At 37.0% G+C, this 16760-nt stretch overlaps 1 pseudogene across 1 annotated transcript; it reads right to left on the minus strand.

The window, feature by feature from the left end:
• Positions 1–10008: 10008 nt before the first annotated feature.
• Positions 10009–16630, minus strand: LOC103260460 (annotated as a pseudogene). Its single transcript, XR_002481963.1, has 2 exons — positions 16583–16630; positions 10009–10449 (listed from the first exon to the last, which is right to left on the minus strand). The product of XR_002481963.1 is annotated as an uncharacterized LOC103260460 (transcript).
• Between the last annotated feature and the right edge of the window lie 130 nt (positions 16631–16760).

Consider the following 16760-nt stretch of genomic DNA (forward strand, 5'->3'; position numbering starts at 1 on the left):
GGTATCTCAATGTAGTTTTGATTTGCATTTCTCTGATGATGAGTGAGGTTGAGCACTTTTCCATGTGTCTGTTGGTTGCCCATTTGAGAAGTGTCTATTCATGTCTTTTGCCAACTTTTTAACGGGGCTGTTTGTTTTTTTCTTTTCAGTGCATTTGAGTTCCTTGTAGATCATAGATGTTAGGCCTTTGACAGATACACAGTTGGCAAATATTTTTTCCCATTCTGTGGGCCGTCTTCCTGCTCTCTTGATGGTTTCTTTTGCTTTGCAGAAGCTCATCAGTTTGATGAAATCCCACTTGTCTATCTTATTTCTTATGGGATGGGCAGTAAGGGTTTTGGTCAGGAATCAGTTGCCAGTTCCAATTTCCATAAGGGTGTTTCCCGCATTTTCTAAGATTCTTATAGTTTGAGGTTTTACAGTTAGATCTTTGATCCATTTAGAGTTAATTTTTGTGTATGGTGATAGGTAGGGGTCCTGTTTCAATCTTCTGCATGTGGTCAGCCAGTTTTCCCAGCACCATTTACTAAATAGGTTCTCCACTCCCCAGTTGTTGTTGGAGGCTTTGTCAAAGATGAGTTGGTTGCAGAATTGAGGCTTTACTTCCGGAATCTCTATCCTGTTCCTTTGGTCTATATGCCTGTTCATGTACCAATACCAGGCTGTTTTGATTACTGTAGCCTTATAGTAAAGTTTAAAGTCTGAAAGTGTGATACCTCCTGCTTTGTTTCTTTTGCTAAGAATTGTTTTGGCTATTCGTGGTCATTTATGTTTCTATATGAATTTCTGTAATGTCATATCCAGGTCTGAGAAGGATGATGTTGGCAATTTAATGGGTATTGCACTGAATCTGTAGATTGCTTTTGGTAGGATGGACATCTAAACAATGTTGATTCTTCCTATCCACAAGCATGGAATTTTTCCATTTGTTTGTGTCTTCCTGGATTTCTTTGAGTGGTGTTTTGTAGTTTTCATTATAAAGGTTTTTCACTTCTCTGGTTAGGAAGATGCTGAGATATTTCATTATTTTTGTGGCTATTGTGAATGGGATTGTGCTTTTTATTTGGTTCTCTGCCTGCTTGTTGTTGGTGTATAAGAATGCAGCTGTCTTTTGCACATTTATTTTGACCCCGAGACTTTGCCAAAGTCCTTTATCAGTGCAAGCAGGTTTTTGACAGATTCTTTTGGATTTTCAAGGTATAGGATCATATCATCAGCAAAGAGGAATAACTTGACTTTCCCTTTTCCTGTTTGGATACCCCTGATTTCCTTTTCTTGTCTAATTGCCCTAGCTAGGATTTCCAACACAATGTTGAACAAGAGGGGTGAGAGTGAGCAGACTTGTCTTGTTCCAGTTTTCAGGGGAAATGTTATCAGTTTCGGTCTATTTAGCAATATGGTAGCAGTGGGTTTATTGTAGATGGCACTTGCTATTTTGAGGTATGTTCCTTCTATACTTAGGTGTTTGAGGGTTTTATCAAGAAGTGATGCTGGATTTTATCAAAAGCTTTTTCCGCGACTAATGAGATAATCATGTGGTTCTTGTTTTTGCACCTGTTGATGTATTTAATTACATTTATAGTCTTGTGAGTGTTGAATCAGCCCTGCATCCTGGGGATGAAGCCTACTTGGTTGTGGTGGATGATATTTGAGATGTGTTTTTGGATCTGATTTGCTACAATCTTGTTGAGGATTTTTTGCATCTGTGTTCATAAGGGATATTGACCTGTAGTTCTTTATTTTTTGGTGTTGGATCTTTACCTGGTTTGGGTATCAGTTTGATGTTAGCTTTGTAAAATGATTTGAGAGAATTCCATCTTTCTCAATTGCCTGGAATACTTTCAATAGGATTGGTATCAGATTCTCCTTGTACTTTTTATAGAATTCAGCTGCAAAGCCATCCAATCAGGGCTTTTTTTTGTAGGTAGCTTTCTTATGACAGAGTCTATTTCCTGGGTTGTTATTGGTCTATTTGGTGTCTCAATGTCTTCTTGTTTCAACCTGGGGAGGTTGTGTGATGAGAGAAAGTCCTCCATTTCATTTAGGTTATCAAGTTTGTTTCCATATAGGTGTACATAGGAATCTCTCATAATCTTTTGTATTTCTTTGGGGTCAGTTGTGATTTGATCTTTTGTATTTCTGACTGTGTTTATTTGGGCTTTTTCGCTCTATTTCTTGGTCATTATTGATAGGAGTCCATTAATCTTGTCAATTCTTTCAAACAACCAGCTTTTTGTTATGTTGATGCTTTCTGTGATATTTTTGTCTTCTATGTCCCATATTTGGGCTCTTATTTTGGTGATTTGTATTCTCCTGCTAAAGTTGGGGTGTTGGTGGTCTTCTCTTTCCAGCTCCCTTAGTGATTTGTTAGGCCCTCCATTTGTGATCTTTCCATTTTCTTGATGTGTGCTCGTAGAGATATAAATTCCCCTCTTAGAACTGCTTTCACAGCATCCCAGAGGTTTTGGTAAGATGTTGCTTCATTTTCATTTGTTTCCAGAAATCTTTTAATTTCTGCTTTGATTTCAGTGTTGACCCAGTAGTTGTTCAGCATCATGCTATTTAGTGTCCATATCTTTGTGGGCTTTAGGGAATTGTTGTTGGTGTTGATATTTATTTTTATTCCACTGTGGTCTGAGAATGTGCATGGCAAGATTTCAACCTTATGGAATTTGTTTATGCTTGATTTATGGCCAAGGATGTGATCGATCTTGAAGTATGTTCCATGTACTGATGAGTAGAATGTATACTCTGTGATTGTTGGGTGGAATAATCTGTAGGTATCTATTAAGTCCATTTGGTCGAGTGTCAAGTTTAGGTTCTGGATCTCCTTGTTGATATTTTGCCTTGATGATCTATTTAGGGCTGTTAGTTAGGTATTCAAGTTCCCTGCTATAATAGTGCTAGAGTCAATATCTTTTTTTAGTTTACTTAGTAGTTGTTTTATAAATATTGATTCTTCTGTATTGGGTGCATATATGTTTAGGATGAATATTTCTTATTGATGGCTTGAACCTTTTATCATTATGTAGTGTTCTTTTGTATCTTTTAAAATTTTTGATAGCTTAAAGGTTGTTTTGTCTGATATTATGGTCATGACTCCTGCCTTCTTTTGTGATCAATATGCCTGGAAACTCATTTTCCTTCCTTTTACTTTGAGTCTGTGTGTGTCCCCTGTGGTGAGATGAGTTTCCTGGATGCAGCAAATAATTGGGCCATGGTTTCTTATCCAGTTTGTCCTTCTGTGTCTTTTCATTGGTGCATTCAGTCCATTCACATTCAAGTTGATTATTGAAATGTGATTGTTTATCCCTGGCATGTGGTTCTTATAAAGTTTGTTTTGTTTGTTTCATTTGCTTGTTTTCATTTAGCTTTTGGGTTGATGTATGTGTGTGTCTTTAAGTTTGTGATTGTACTGTATTCTCTGTTGATTCTGTGCTCTGCTGTTCTCTTGGGAAGTGTGTGGTCATTCTTTTTTTTCTTTCTTCTGTGCTTAATACCTTTTTAAGTGTCTCTTGTAGAGGTGGTCTGGAAGCTGCATAATCTCTTAGGGATTGGATGTCTGGGAAGGATTTTAATTCTCCATCACTGATAAAGCTGAGCTTGGCTTGGTAGGAGATTCTTGGTTGAAATTGTTTATCTTTGAGAACTTCGAATATAATCAAACACTACAGTCCCTTCTTGCTTGTAGTGTTTCTGCTGATAGGTCTGCTAATATTCTGATTGGTTTTCCCTGGTAGGTAGCCTGACCTTTCTCTCTTGCTGCCTTTAGGATTTTTTCTTTTGTGCCTTATTTGTATAGGTGAATTACTATGTGTCTAGGGGTTGGTTTTCTCATTTGATGTCTTTCAGGGTTCTTTGTATCTCTTGTGTTTGACTGGCCACATCTCTAGTGAAATGGGGAATGTTTTCTTGGATTACTTCCTGGAATACTTGCTCCAAGGTATTCTCTATTTCCCTTTCTTCTTCTAGGCTACCAGTCAGGTATATGTTCAGACTCTTGATATAACTGCACATCTCTGGTAGGTTTTATTCTTTCTTTCTGTGTTTTGTTTCTATGGTTTTTATAGATTGGGGTAATTCCATGTTCTGGTCTTCAAGTTCTTAGATTCTTTCTTCAGCTAGAGTAATTCTGCTTTCCATGTTTGTTATCTTGTAATTTATTTCCTGGATGAAATTTTTTATTGCCAAAATGTCTGTTACAGGTTCTTTCAGTGTTGTACCTTGTCTTTCTTGAGTCTTATTCACTCTTTCTATCCATTCCCTAATCCCTTTATATTCTGGGGCCATTCGTTTGGGCTTTCCATTGTTTGGGCTTCAAGATCTGATTTTTCAGGAGTTTTATCTTTGTTATACTTGATATTACTTGTGATCTTCCTTTGGTTTTTCCTTATTTGTGACAGATCTCTTGCTTTTCTCTTTAGTTCCTTTATTCAGTGTCAGCAGGAGAGAGCTTCACTTCTGATGTTTGCTCGGTCCTCTATTCTTCCCTGATCTGGGCTCTGGATTTATTCTATTTTGAAACAGGACTGTGGGTGGGAAGCTTTGCTGTCTCTTGTAGTTTTGAAAGTCAAATAAGGTAGGGGATAGGGAGCTAGAATTCAGAAACTACTTGCAAATTGCAATGTTCACTGACTGTGGTATGTGTTCCCTGAGACCTACTCCCCACCACCATTCTATATGATGATGCAATGGGTATGTGTGTGTATTCCCTGAGTCCAAGATACAGTGATAGCAATGAGAAGCATGGAGAAAAATAAAATGAAATTAGATTGTCAAGACTAAAAGAAAAAAGGAAAAAAACCCCACAGAACAATGAAAGCAGAAGCCAAAGCCAAAAACAATTGTATACACACACACACACACACACACACACACACACACACACACACCCCAAACCAAACTGGACTAACAATAAAGTAAAAGAATACAAACAACAACAACAACAAAAACCAGGAAAACTAAACACACACTCATGCCTAGCACAAAATGAATAGAGAAGAAAAAGAGAACTATTAGAAACAAAACAAAGGAATTCAGATTGAACCCCCACACATATATTGATACACACCTTAAAGTAAAAATAATAAAAATAATTTTAAAAAGAGAAGAGCAAAAATAAACCAACAACAAAAAAAACTGAAAGATGAACACTCAGTCATTCACATACAAACATAAACAAAAAACAAAAGAAGAAAGAAAAAGAAAAGAAAAAAGAGAAAAAAGGGTTATGCAGATCAAGCCCTCACATACACAATTATGCAGAAAGGAAAAATTTTAAAAAATAGATGACTAACAAACAAACAGGCAAAAAAATTTTTTTTAATTAAAAAAAAGAAAAAAAAATCCTTGCCCTCTTGTAGCAGGCTCTGTAACTGTTCCTCTCATATGCTCTCTCCTGTAGACCTTCCACCTCTTTCACTCTCTCCTTGTGTCTGGAGCAGAGAAAGATTAGGGGCAGTGGGGCTGGGTGGGGCTGCAGTCCTCCCCTCCCACTCTCATATGGTCAGAATGATCTTCTCCAGTGGGGAGGTGAAGGATTGTCTTTTCCCCAGGTATGTACTTGCTACTCACTGGGGTGACCCAGCCAGGCCTATCCTGGAATGGAGTTCTCCTACTGCGACTGATGTCCAAGCTCCACCTGGGTTTGTCCCTCTCAGTTGTGGCCCAGCTGTGTGGGTCTGACATTCAGAGGATTACTGGGGAGGAGGGAGTTTGGGTCAGCCCTGGACTCATCACTGATCTCTTTGGAGTTCTTCCTCACTCTTTTCTGGCCACAACCTTTGTCCTGCAGCAGGACCAGGACAAAGGATGTGGCCAGAAAAGGGCAGGGCACTTGAGACTCAGCATTCATCAGGTCCCTCTGAAGTTTGTGCTTTCAGGATATTCCCTCTGGATCACGATCAACCCAAGTAGTTGATCCACCAGTCACAGGGTCTGTTGCTCCTTGGTGAGCAAGTCGGAGCACTTTCCTGCCCTGCTTTCAAGATGGTGATGGGGTGCCTCTCTTGTCCTCTCCAGTGGAACTCTGGCTCTGGGTGCCCTCTGGAGCCCCTGCTGCCAGTGTCCAGCCAGGTGCTGAAGTGGTGAGGCAAAACCTGGATCTGGCAGTCTCTCCTGCTGCAGTGGTGATGCAGAACTTGGAGCCAGTATTCTTTCTGTACCGCTTCTTCACAGGAAAACTTTTGTCCATTAAAAAAAAATGGCGCTCACCTTCTGCAACCTGGAAAGTGCCAGGGACCAAGCAAAGAAGCTGCAGCACTAGCTGCTACACCAGGAGGGCCCTGTCCACTTGTTCATGAGCCCCCAATTAGTCAGTCTCTCCCAGCATTTTCTTCTCAGGAAGGGTTTTGTTGAATAATAATAATAATAATAATAGTAATAATGGTCCTCGCTTCTGCATCCCAGGAATCTCTAGGGTCCAAGCTGAGTAGCTGTGGCACCAGCCGCTGCACAAGGAGAACCCTGACCACTAGCCCCTAGCCCTCACTCAGTCAGCCACTCACATGCCCACTCACTCACCTGCACATACACAAAATTTTCCATACACTTATTCACTCACACTGGGACTCACATAGTTCGACCAGCTCAGCTGCCATCTTCCCCGACTCCCCCACTACATAGTATTCTATCATATGCAGGTACCACAGTTTGTTTGTCCACTCACCTGTTGAAGCATACTTGAATGTAATAGCTAGGGTTCCCAGTTCTTGGCTATTATAAATAAAACTTCTATGAATATTTGTGTAAAGATTTCAGAAAAGTTTCCTTTTCTAGAGTAAATATCCAGAAATGTGATTGCTGAATAATATGATATGTGTATTATATTTAACTTTATAATAATATTCTAATCAACACCACAATGATATACTACTTCATATATACTAGTATGGCTATAAATTAAAAGATAGACGACAACAATTTTTGATGAAGATGTGAAAAAATTGGAACACTCATACACTGCTTGCAGGAATATTAAATGGTGCTGCTTTGGAAAGAGCCTGACAGTTTCTCAAAATGTTAAACATAGAGTTACATATGATCCATCAATTTCACTCCTAATATATATCTGAGATAAGTGAAAACACTTAGGTTTACACAAACATTTGCACATGAATGATCATAGTAAGATTGTTCATAACGGTTAGAAAGTGGAATCAACTCAACTATCCATCAGTGAATGAATAAGTACAACTTGGCATATCCATACAATGGATCCATACAATGGAATATTATTTTGCAATAAGAAAGGAATGAAACACTAATAAGTGCATATGTGCTAGAATATGGAAGATCTTTGAAATCAGTGAAAGAAGTCAGTCACAAGAATCTACATATCATATTATTCCATTTATATGAAATGTCCAGAATGGGTAAATCTATAGGGACAGAAAAGAGATTAGTAGTAGTTGCTTAGATCTGGGAATAAGATGGAGAGAATGAGGACTGTTTGTTAATGGGTATGGAATTTTGTTTTAGGGGGTAATGAAAATATTCTAAAATTAGATTGTTGCGATGGGTATACAACTCTGTAAATATAGTAAAACCATTGAGTTTTAAACATTAAGTGGATGAATTTTGTTTAATATGAATTGTATATAATAAGGCTATCAAAAAAAAGATGACAAACTGTTTTCCAGAGAAGTTGCACAGTTTTGCTTTCCCCCGACAATATATGAAATCCAGCTGCTCTGCATATTTTCCAGCACTGGTATTATCAGTAATTTTTATTTTATTTAGTCTAACAGGTTAAATAGTGTAATAGTGTAGTGATATCACTTCATAGCTTTAATTTGCATTTGATTAATAGCTCGTGATATTGAACATCTTTTCATGTGCTAATACACCATCTGTATATTCCCTTTGCTGAAATGTCTGTTTTTCTAACTGGATATTTTTTAACAGCTTTGTTTAGAGAATAACTTATATGTTCGGTATATAAGTTCTTTGACAGAGAACTTTGTAAATATTTTCTTTCAGTCTGTGGCCTGTCTTAAGAGAGTCTTTCATAGAGCAAGGTTTTTACTTTTGGTAAAGTCTAGTCAATTTAATCAATTTTTGATTTTATGAATTATGTTTTGGTGTAAAAAAACCTTTGCCTAAACCTACGTCAAAAGTTTTCTCTGATTTTTAATAATATGTTTTATAATTTTGCATTTTACTTTTAAGTCTAAAATCTATTTGAGTTATTTTCTGCATGAGGGTTAGATTGAGGCTCTTTTTTTTGGTCTTGTATATATCCAATTGTCCCAACAGCATCTGTTGAAAGACTTTTCTTCCTCCAATGAATTGCTTTTCATAGAATATCAGTTGGTCATACTTGTGTGGGTAATTCTGAATGCTTTATTCTATTTCATTGATTTTTGTGTCTATTCATCTACCAATACCACATTTTCTTGATTTTTTGTAGCTATATAATGTCTTGAAATTAGGTAGTACAATTCTTCCATCTTTACTGTTTTTTACAGTTTTTAAAAAGTTATTCCAGTGTCTTTGCCTTTCCACATAAATTTTACAATCAGCTTGTCTACATCAACAAAAAGTCCTGCTGAAGTTTTGATGGGAATTTGCATTAAACCTAAAGATCAGTTCAGGGAGAATTGACAATTGGCTTTTATTTGAGTCCTCTAACCCATGAGCATGATAAATCTCTTCGTTAATTTAGGTTTATCTGATTTCTTTCATCACTTTTTGTTAAGTTATACCTATACATTTCAATTTATGGAGCTATTGAGTATTGTTTTTATTTTGGTTTCCAAAGGTTATTGCTATTATGTAGATATAGGATTGATTTTTGTGTCTTAACTTCCTGCAGCATGAGTAAATCCATTAATTCATTCTAAAAGATTTTTCTGTTTGTTTGTTTAGAACTTGTGGAAGTTTATATAAAGACAATCACATAATCTGCAAATAGAGGCAGTTAAAATTCTCCCTTTCTTTCCTTATTGTACTGGTCAAGACTGACTTCCAGTACTGTTTCAAATAAGAGTGGTGAGAGCATGCATCCTTGTAATTTTCCTGATTTTAGAGGGAAAACATTTAGTCTTTACCATTATAAACAGTATAATGTTAACTGGAGGGTTTTGTAGATATTCTTTATCAGGATGAAAAATTCTCTTCTGTTCCCAGTTTGCTAAGTTTTGTTTTGTTTAAACCATGAATGCTGAATTTTGTCAAATGCTTTTTCTGCTTTGATTGATAAGATTACGTAGCTTTTCTTCTTTAGACTATTAATGTGATGAGTGACATTAATTTATTTCCAAATATTGGATGAACCTTGCATACCTGGAATAAAATCCACTTGGTTATGATGTATGATGCTTTTTATATACTGCTGGATTTCATCTGTGTCTAAGTCAGTGCTGGTTACCATAACAAAATACTATAGACTGGGTCAAACAATAGAAAATTATATCTCATGGTTGTGGATTCTTCATTGTCTGAGATCAAGATGCACGCAGATTTGATTCCTGGTGAGAGGGCTCTTCCTGGCTTGCAGATGGCTGTCTTTTCACTGTGTACTCACATGAACCACATGACCTTCCCTTGGCACATGTGGGAGTGGAGGGAGAGAGAGAGAAAAAGAGACACTTCTGCCATCTCTTTTTATAAGGGTATTAATTTTATCATGAGAGCTCCACTCTCATAACCCCATCTAAATGTAATTACTTTCCAAAGGTCCCAACTCTACACTAAAAACCATCACATTGGGGGCTAGGGCTTCAATATTTGAACTGGTCAGGGGGCACAATTCATTCCATAGTAATTTGCTAATATTTTGTTGAGATTTTTACATCTATGCTCATACAGAATTTTTTTTCCTGTCTGTCTGCTTTTGGTATCAGGGTTGGAGGACTTATAAAATGAGTTGGAACATGTTCACCTCTCTTTTATGTTCTGGAAGACATTGTGTAGAATTGGTGTAATTTCCTCTTTAAATATTTGATAAAATTCACCATCAAAACCGTTTAGACTTGGAGCGGTATTATGTGAGGTATTAAAATATAATTTTTTTGACTGGGCTGAGTCTCTTTATTAGAGAAAGCCAGGATTACAAAGGACTTAGGAGTTGGCATTGGGGCCCTTCTTCTTGCCAAAGGTGGGCACGACATTGATGAAACGCCGTTTGTACTGCATTCTCCTCTTCGCCCAGCCTGTCTTCTTCTTCTTCTGTTTGTTCACCTTAGCAGTCTGACTCCTCACTTTCCCAGCATGGGCAAGGGAACCATGGACTTTACCTCCAAGCATGCTGCTGGCAACTTTCAGAGTGGCCAGGGCCTCCACCCCACACTGGCCCAGGATGGCCTCATCCTCCAAACCTCCAAACCAGCGGCGTGCCTGCCAGGAGTACAACTTGATCGTCTGTGCGACTACCTGAGCCTTGATCTGGGCGATTGTCACCCTGTCGATCACCTCAACAGTGTGTAGCTCCTGGGCGCGAACAAAGATCTGCACGGTGGCAACGGAACCTCAGCCCCGACTGCTGCTACTGCAAAGATGAAGTCAAGAAAGAGCAAATAAAAACTTTTAAAACGGTTATAGAACTATTCAGACTATTTTTCATATTGGGTGAGTTTTGGCATTTTGTGTTTTTCGAGTAATTCGTCCAATTTGTTGAATATATGCATAGAGTTATTTGAAATATCCCCTTGTTATTGTTTTGATTTTGGCAGGAGCTGTAGATGTTCACTTTTTCATTCCTGATATTAGTAATTTGTATGTTCTCTTTTGAAATTTGTCATTCTGGCTAGAGCTTTATCAATTTTATTGAGATTTTCAAGCTTTTAGTTTATTGATTTTCTCTGTCTTTTCTATTTTTAATTCCATGGATTTTTGTTATTATCTTTGCTGTTTCCTTCATTATGTTTATTCTGGATGTATTTGTTTGTTTGTTTGTTTCTTGATGTGAAAGCTTATATTATTCACTTGAGGAATTTCTTCTTTTCTAATATACATAGTTAGGGATATCAATTTCCCTTTTCCAAAGAAGTGGTCATTTTTTTATGGTGTGTTTTCATTTTTATCCAGCTCAATATATATTTTATTTCTTTTGAGACTTCCTCTCTCACCCATGCATTATTTAGAAGTATTTTGCTTCATTTCTAATAATTTGAATGATTTCTTATCTCTGTTATTGATTTTTAGTTTGATTTCATTATGGCCAGAGAACTTACTTTGTATGACTTCATTCTAAGGTTTGGATTATGACCCGTGATACAGTGTATCTTGCCAATTTTTCATTTATTCTAGAAAAGAAAGTGTATTCTGTTATTTGGGAGGGGGTGGAGTAGTCCATAAATGTTAGTTAGATTCTGTTGCATAATGTTGTTGTTTACTTGTCTACATCCTTGTTGATTTTTTACCAGTTCTGTAACTTACTGAAAGAGATGTTGAAGTTTTCAGATATAATTGTGGATTTGTTCATTTTTCCTTTCAGTTCTATCAGTTTTCACTTCCTGTGTTTTGAAACTCTGTTGTTTGGTGTACCCTCATTTAGGATTGGTATGTCTTCTTGGTGAATTAACTCCTTATCATTATACAGCATCACTTTGTCCCTGGTTGTTTTTTGGTTGTTGCTCTGAGGTGTATTTTGATGTCAGTAATTTTTTTTTTTTTTTTTTTTTTTGAGGCAGAGTCTCACTCTGTCACCTAGGCTGGAGTGCAGTGGACTGCCTGGACTCAAGTGATCCTCCAGTTTCAGCCTCCCAAGTCCTGAGTAGCTGGGACTACAGGCATGCCCTACCGTGCCCAACTAAGATTTATTTTTATTTTTTGTAGAAACAAGTTCTCACTATACTGCCCAGGCTGGTCTCAAACTCCAGGGCTCAAGCAATCCTACCTTGTCTCCCAAAGTGCTAAGATTACAGGTGTGAACCACCACACCTGGTCCAGTTTTCTTTTGATTAGTGTTTGCATCAATGGTACGTTTTTTCATTCTTTACTTTTAATGTTCTATATCTTTATATTTGTAATGAGTTTCTTGTAGATAACACAGAGTTGAATAATTTTAAAAATCCATCTGACAATTTCTCTTCTTTAATTTCTGTTTATTTACATTTAATATAATTATTAATATGCTTGAATTTAGTTCTACCATTTTATCATTTGCTTTCTGTTTGTTTCCTATGTTTTTAATTCTTCTGTTACGCCTTTTGGATTTCTTTTGTGTGTTTAAATAGCATTTTATAGCTTTTAATTTTAATTTTTATATTATCTCTATGTATAATTTGCTTAGTGGTTGCTCTAGGAATTACAATATACACACTTAACTTTTAACATGTACTTAAAATGGGTATTTTACTACTTTAAGTGTCATGTAGGAAGCTAATCACCATATAGGCCGTTTACACTCTCCTTTTAAGTTGTAGCTATCTTACATGTTATAATGTTATAATTTTTGCTTTTAACCACCAAATATATTTTATTTATTTATTTATTTATTTATTTATTTATTTATTTATTTATTTAAATTGTAAAGATGTGAGGTACAATTCAGGATTAGGTATAGAAGTGGTCATAATACAGATAAAGTTTGGGCCTCCCTTTGGTCCCCATTTTGCCTGGTTTGAAATGAGGTACCCTTATTGATGTTGTGTCCCCCACTCCCACCCTGGCAGTATCTCGCTACTGCCAGTTCCTTTCTTATAGTATTGTGGTAAGTGTTCAGGTCCACTTATGAATGAGAGCATGTGGTTCTCTGTTCTTTGTTTCTGTGATAGATCACTGAGTATGATAGACTCTATTTTCATCCAAGCTGCTGCAAAGTTCATATGTTTGTCCTTCTTTATGGCTGCACAATATTTCATTGTATATACATACCACATTTTAAAAAATTCAGTCCAGTTTTGAAGGGCAGCATGGCTGGTTCTATGTTTTTGCTATTGTGAATAGTGCTGCAATAAACATGCGTGTGCTGGTATCTTTTTTGTAGAATGATTTGAGTTCCTCCAGGTATAACCACCAAACATATTTTAAAGAACACAAGAGAAAGAAAAATTGTTTATTGCATTTACCCAGTTATTTACTGTTTTTTATTCTTTCATTCTTGATGTTCAAAGAACTTCAAGTGGTTCAACTTGGCTTCAAATTTGGGTTCTTCCATACTGAGTAGTCATAAGAATACTGCCAGATCATGAAGAGGCTTATAAGTCATGGCAAAAAGTTAGAATTTTACCCTAAAAGCCAAGAGTGGCATGAAAAGATTTTCATTTTAGAATGATCATGCTGAGGTAGTGGGGAAAATATTATGTGGCAATATAGGGAGTAGGTAGGAAGACCCAGATTAAAACAGAAAAACACATTAGGAGACCACTGCAGTTATTTGGCAAAAAGTAATAAGCTCTGAGTGTGGGGATAGGAGAGGAAAATGGATACTGAAGATTTTAATAAGGTAGAAACCATGGAACATGCATACATACACATACATACACATACAGTCATCCACTACATAAAGACATTTCAGTCAATGATAGATCATATTTACAATAGGGGTCCCATAAGACTATAATACTTTTAATATACTCTTTCTATGTTTAGATATACAAATACCATTGTGTTATAGTTGCCTTCAGTATTCAGTACAGTAGCATGCAGTGTAGTTTGTAGCCTAGGAAAAATAGTCTATACTATATAGCTTAGGTATATAGTAGGTTATATCATCTAGGTTTGAGGAAGTATACTCCATGTTGTTCCACAATGATGAGATCACCTTATGATTTATTTCTCAGAACATACCTCTGTCTTTTAAGTGATGCATGACTGTATATATATGTGTGTGTGTATAAAATTTGGTTTTAGAAGTTAAGAGAGAAAGAGAAAACTTGAATGGTTGGATTATATATTTCTTCCATATTTCTGACTTGGATAACTGGATGGATGATAATTTTACTTATTGGGATTAAAAATAGAAGAGTGTATCAAGATTTGAGATAGTGAGGAAATATAAATTTACTTTGTAGATGTCAAGTTTTAGATGCCTTTGGTTATCCCTGTGTTGGTGTCCACTGAACAGTTGGTGGTGTTGGCATGGAGCTCAGAAGTGAGGTCCAACTTGTAGACATGGCTTTGTGAAACTCCAGCCCATTGGCAACAGTTAAAACCATGGATGCTGGTGGACTTTCTTAAGAAGAATGAACCAAGTGAGAAGAAGCCGCATGTTGGAATTCTGGGAAGCACCAATATTTAAAGGATGATCAAAGGAAGAGACATGTCTAAAGGTATGAAAAAGGCAAAGAAAGAGTAGGGCCACTGAATCTGAGGGAGTAAGGACTTATAAGGAAGGAACAATGCTGAGAATTCAAATGTAACGTAACAAAAATTGGAATGTATTCAACATGTTCAGAAACTTGGAAGTCACTAAAGTCCTTGGGGAACACAAATGTAAAAAGTACTCAGTGAAGGTGACGCAGAAGTGGATCTAAACAAGTTAATGGAAGGTGCCACCTAAACTGAGTTTTGAAAGGCACCGATGGCCTTGACGATTTATCATACTGCTATAAGAAAAGTATTGGCAGTAGTGGGAAACTGCCAGGGGAGGATTGGGGCAGGATCAGCAGTAGTAGGAATCTGCTGGGGGGAGAAGGGAGCACACCTCATCAACAAGGGTACGTGCATAATGAACATTTGTATACATAACTCTGAATTGTACCCCACATCTTTAAAATAAAATAAAATAAAAAAGAAAGGAAACAATGGAAAACACTGAAGCAGAATGAATTCCAGGCACATTGAAGAATTGAATGTCACCAACTTTATGAGATGAAAGAGTCATCATTTCTGTTCACCTTACAGGGTTAACCCGAGGAAAAAAATGAGTTTATATATGTGTAAGAACACCATGCAAAACACTAGATTTAACACAATTTGTTACTATCTTCTGCCCAGCAGTAGCAATCCCTAGATTCAGTTTCCTTTTGTATGTGGCCCTCTAGAAATGTAGCCCAAAATTCTGTCCTGCTCCGTTGGTGGGTTATTGTCTCATGCCACACAGCCACACTGGACAGATGAGGGGCAGAGGTGTGTTTCCACCATTTCTATACTCTGAGTCAGGTTCATGAAGTTTATCCAGATGCTTCCAGGCTTCAGCCCCCAACTCCTCCAGCTATGCAAGAAGTGTCCAGGAACACTGGAGTCAATGTATCGCAGGCCCAAGGCTTGTCTGTTTCCCTCAAGGAATGACATCTCCTAAGGCTTGTATGGTAACATAGTCTTTCAGTACTGTGCATGCAAGATGTTCTTTCTCTGACAAACCTTTCCTGCTTGGGCACTGTGAAAGTTGTAGTCTCCAACTCATCATCTGAACCAAGGAGGTGGCCTGGTGTTGCTGACTTCCAGTGGGTCAAACTGTGCTAGGGTGGCTGACAAAGGGAACCTCAGACAGCTTGAGGACAAATTCTTCCAGATTTTTAATGGGGCAGCTGGACCTAAATATTGTTTTAGATGTCACTGAGAGGACTAGAGAAAATTTCAGATATGTGGCATACCTCCCCACCATGGTCCTCACTCTATCCTTCTCCCCATGATGTCCCTCTGTTTTCTAGCCACTAATCCAAGGTGTCTTGAGTCAGAGGCCCCCTGAGCTAGTGCTTACCACCTTAAACTCTGTACATTGCTAATATTCAAAGGACAGTAGAGGAGTATTGGGCCAAGAATGAAAATCTTAGATTCAGGTCCCAGCTTTGCCATTTACTAGCCAGTGAGCAGAGAATAAATGTGTGTTCTGTTGTCGAGTGGAGTGTTCTATAAAAGTGAATTTGCTTGTTGTTCAATTCTTCCATATCCTACAGAATTTTTGTTTCCTTGTTCTATTGATTCCTGAGAGAGGAGTGTTGAAGTCTCATGCACTAATTGTGGATTTTAAATTTTCTTCTTTCTGTTTTTACGCAAGCTCTGTTCTGTTTTTAGATGCGTAAAAATTTAGAACAGTTACATCTTAATACGTTGACCTTGTCATCATTACATAATGTCCCTCTTTATTCTTGCTAATAATCTTTGGCTGTGTATGATAGTAATAAAGCAACGCCAGTTTTCTTTTGATTGGAGCTTATATGATGTTTTATTGACCAATATGAGGTCAATTATATTTTAAGTGGTTTTATTGTAGATAGTATATAGTTGGACCTTGCTTTTATTAAACATTTTTCAATCTGCCTTTAATTGAAGTGTTTGGCCCAATTTTCCATAGTGCAATTATAGATACAATTTAGTTTAAATCCACAATCTTACTAATTGTTTTTTATTTGTCTCATCTATTCTCATTCTTTTTTCTTCTTTTTAGAATTGCCTCCTTTTAGACTGAGCATTTTTGTGATTTCATTTTATTTCCAATGCTAGCTTGTTAGCTACTTCTTTTTTCTTTAGTGGTTGCTCTAGGGTTTAGAGAATATACCCTTAACTCATCACAGTCTGCCTCAAATAATGTTACAACTCTTTATGTATAAAGTTAGATTCTTATACAGGACACTTTTATTTCTTCCCTCCTATCCTTCATCTTCTCTCATACATTGGGTCATGGATTTTACTTCTACAAATTAGGGACCTGGATCACATTGAGTCATGGATTTTACTTCTACAAATTAGGGACCTGAATCCAGGATTCTGATTCTTGGCCTGATGCTCCTCTACTGTCCATTGTTACAATTTTTGCTTTAGGCAGTCACTTAGCTTTATCTGAAGAGATTAAAAATAAGAACTATTTTATATTTCCAAGGCTCTTCATTTCTTGTGTAGATCCCTATTATTAACATCTTGCAGTGCATGCG

This window comes from Carlito syrichta, unplaced genomic scaffold (genome assembly GCF_000164805.1).
Source record: "Carlito syrichta isolate Samal-C Ts95f unplaced genomic scaffold, Tarsius_syrichta-2.0.1 Scaffold303210, whole genome shotgun sequence".
Taxonomy (NCBI): Eukaryota; Metazoa; Chordata; class Mammalia; order Primates; family Tarsiidae; genus Carlito; species Carlito syrichta.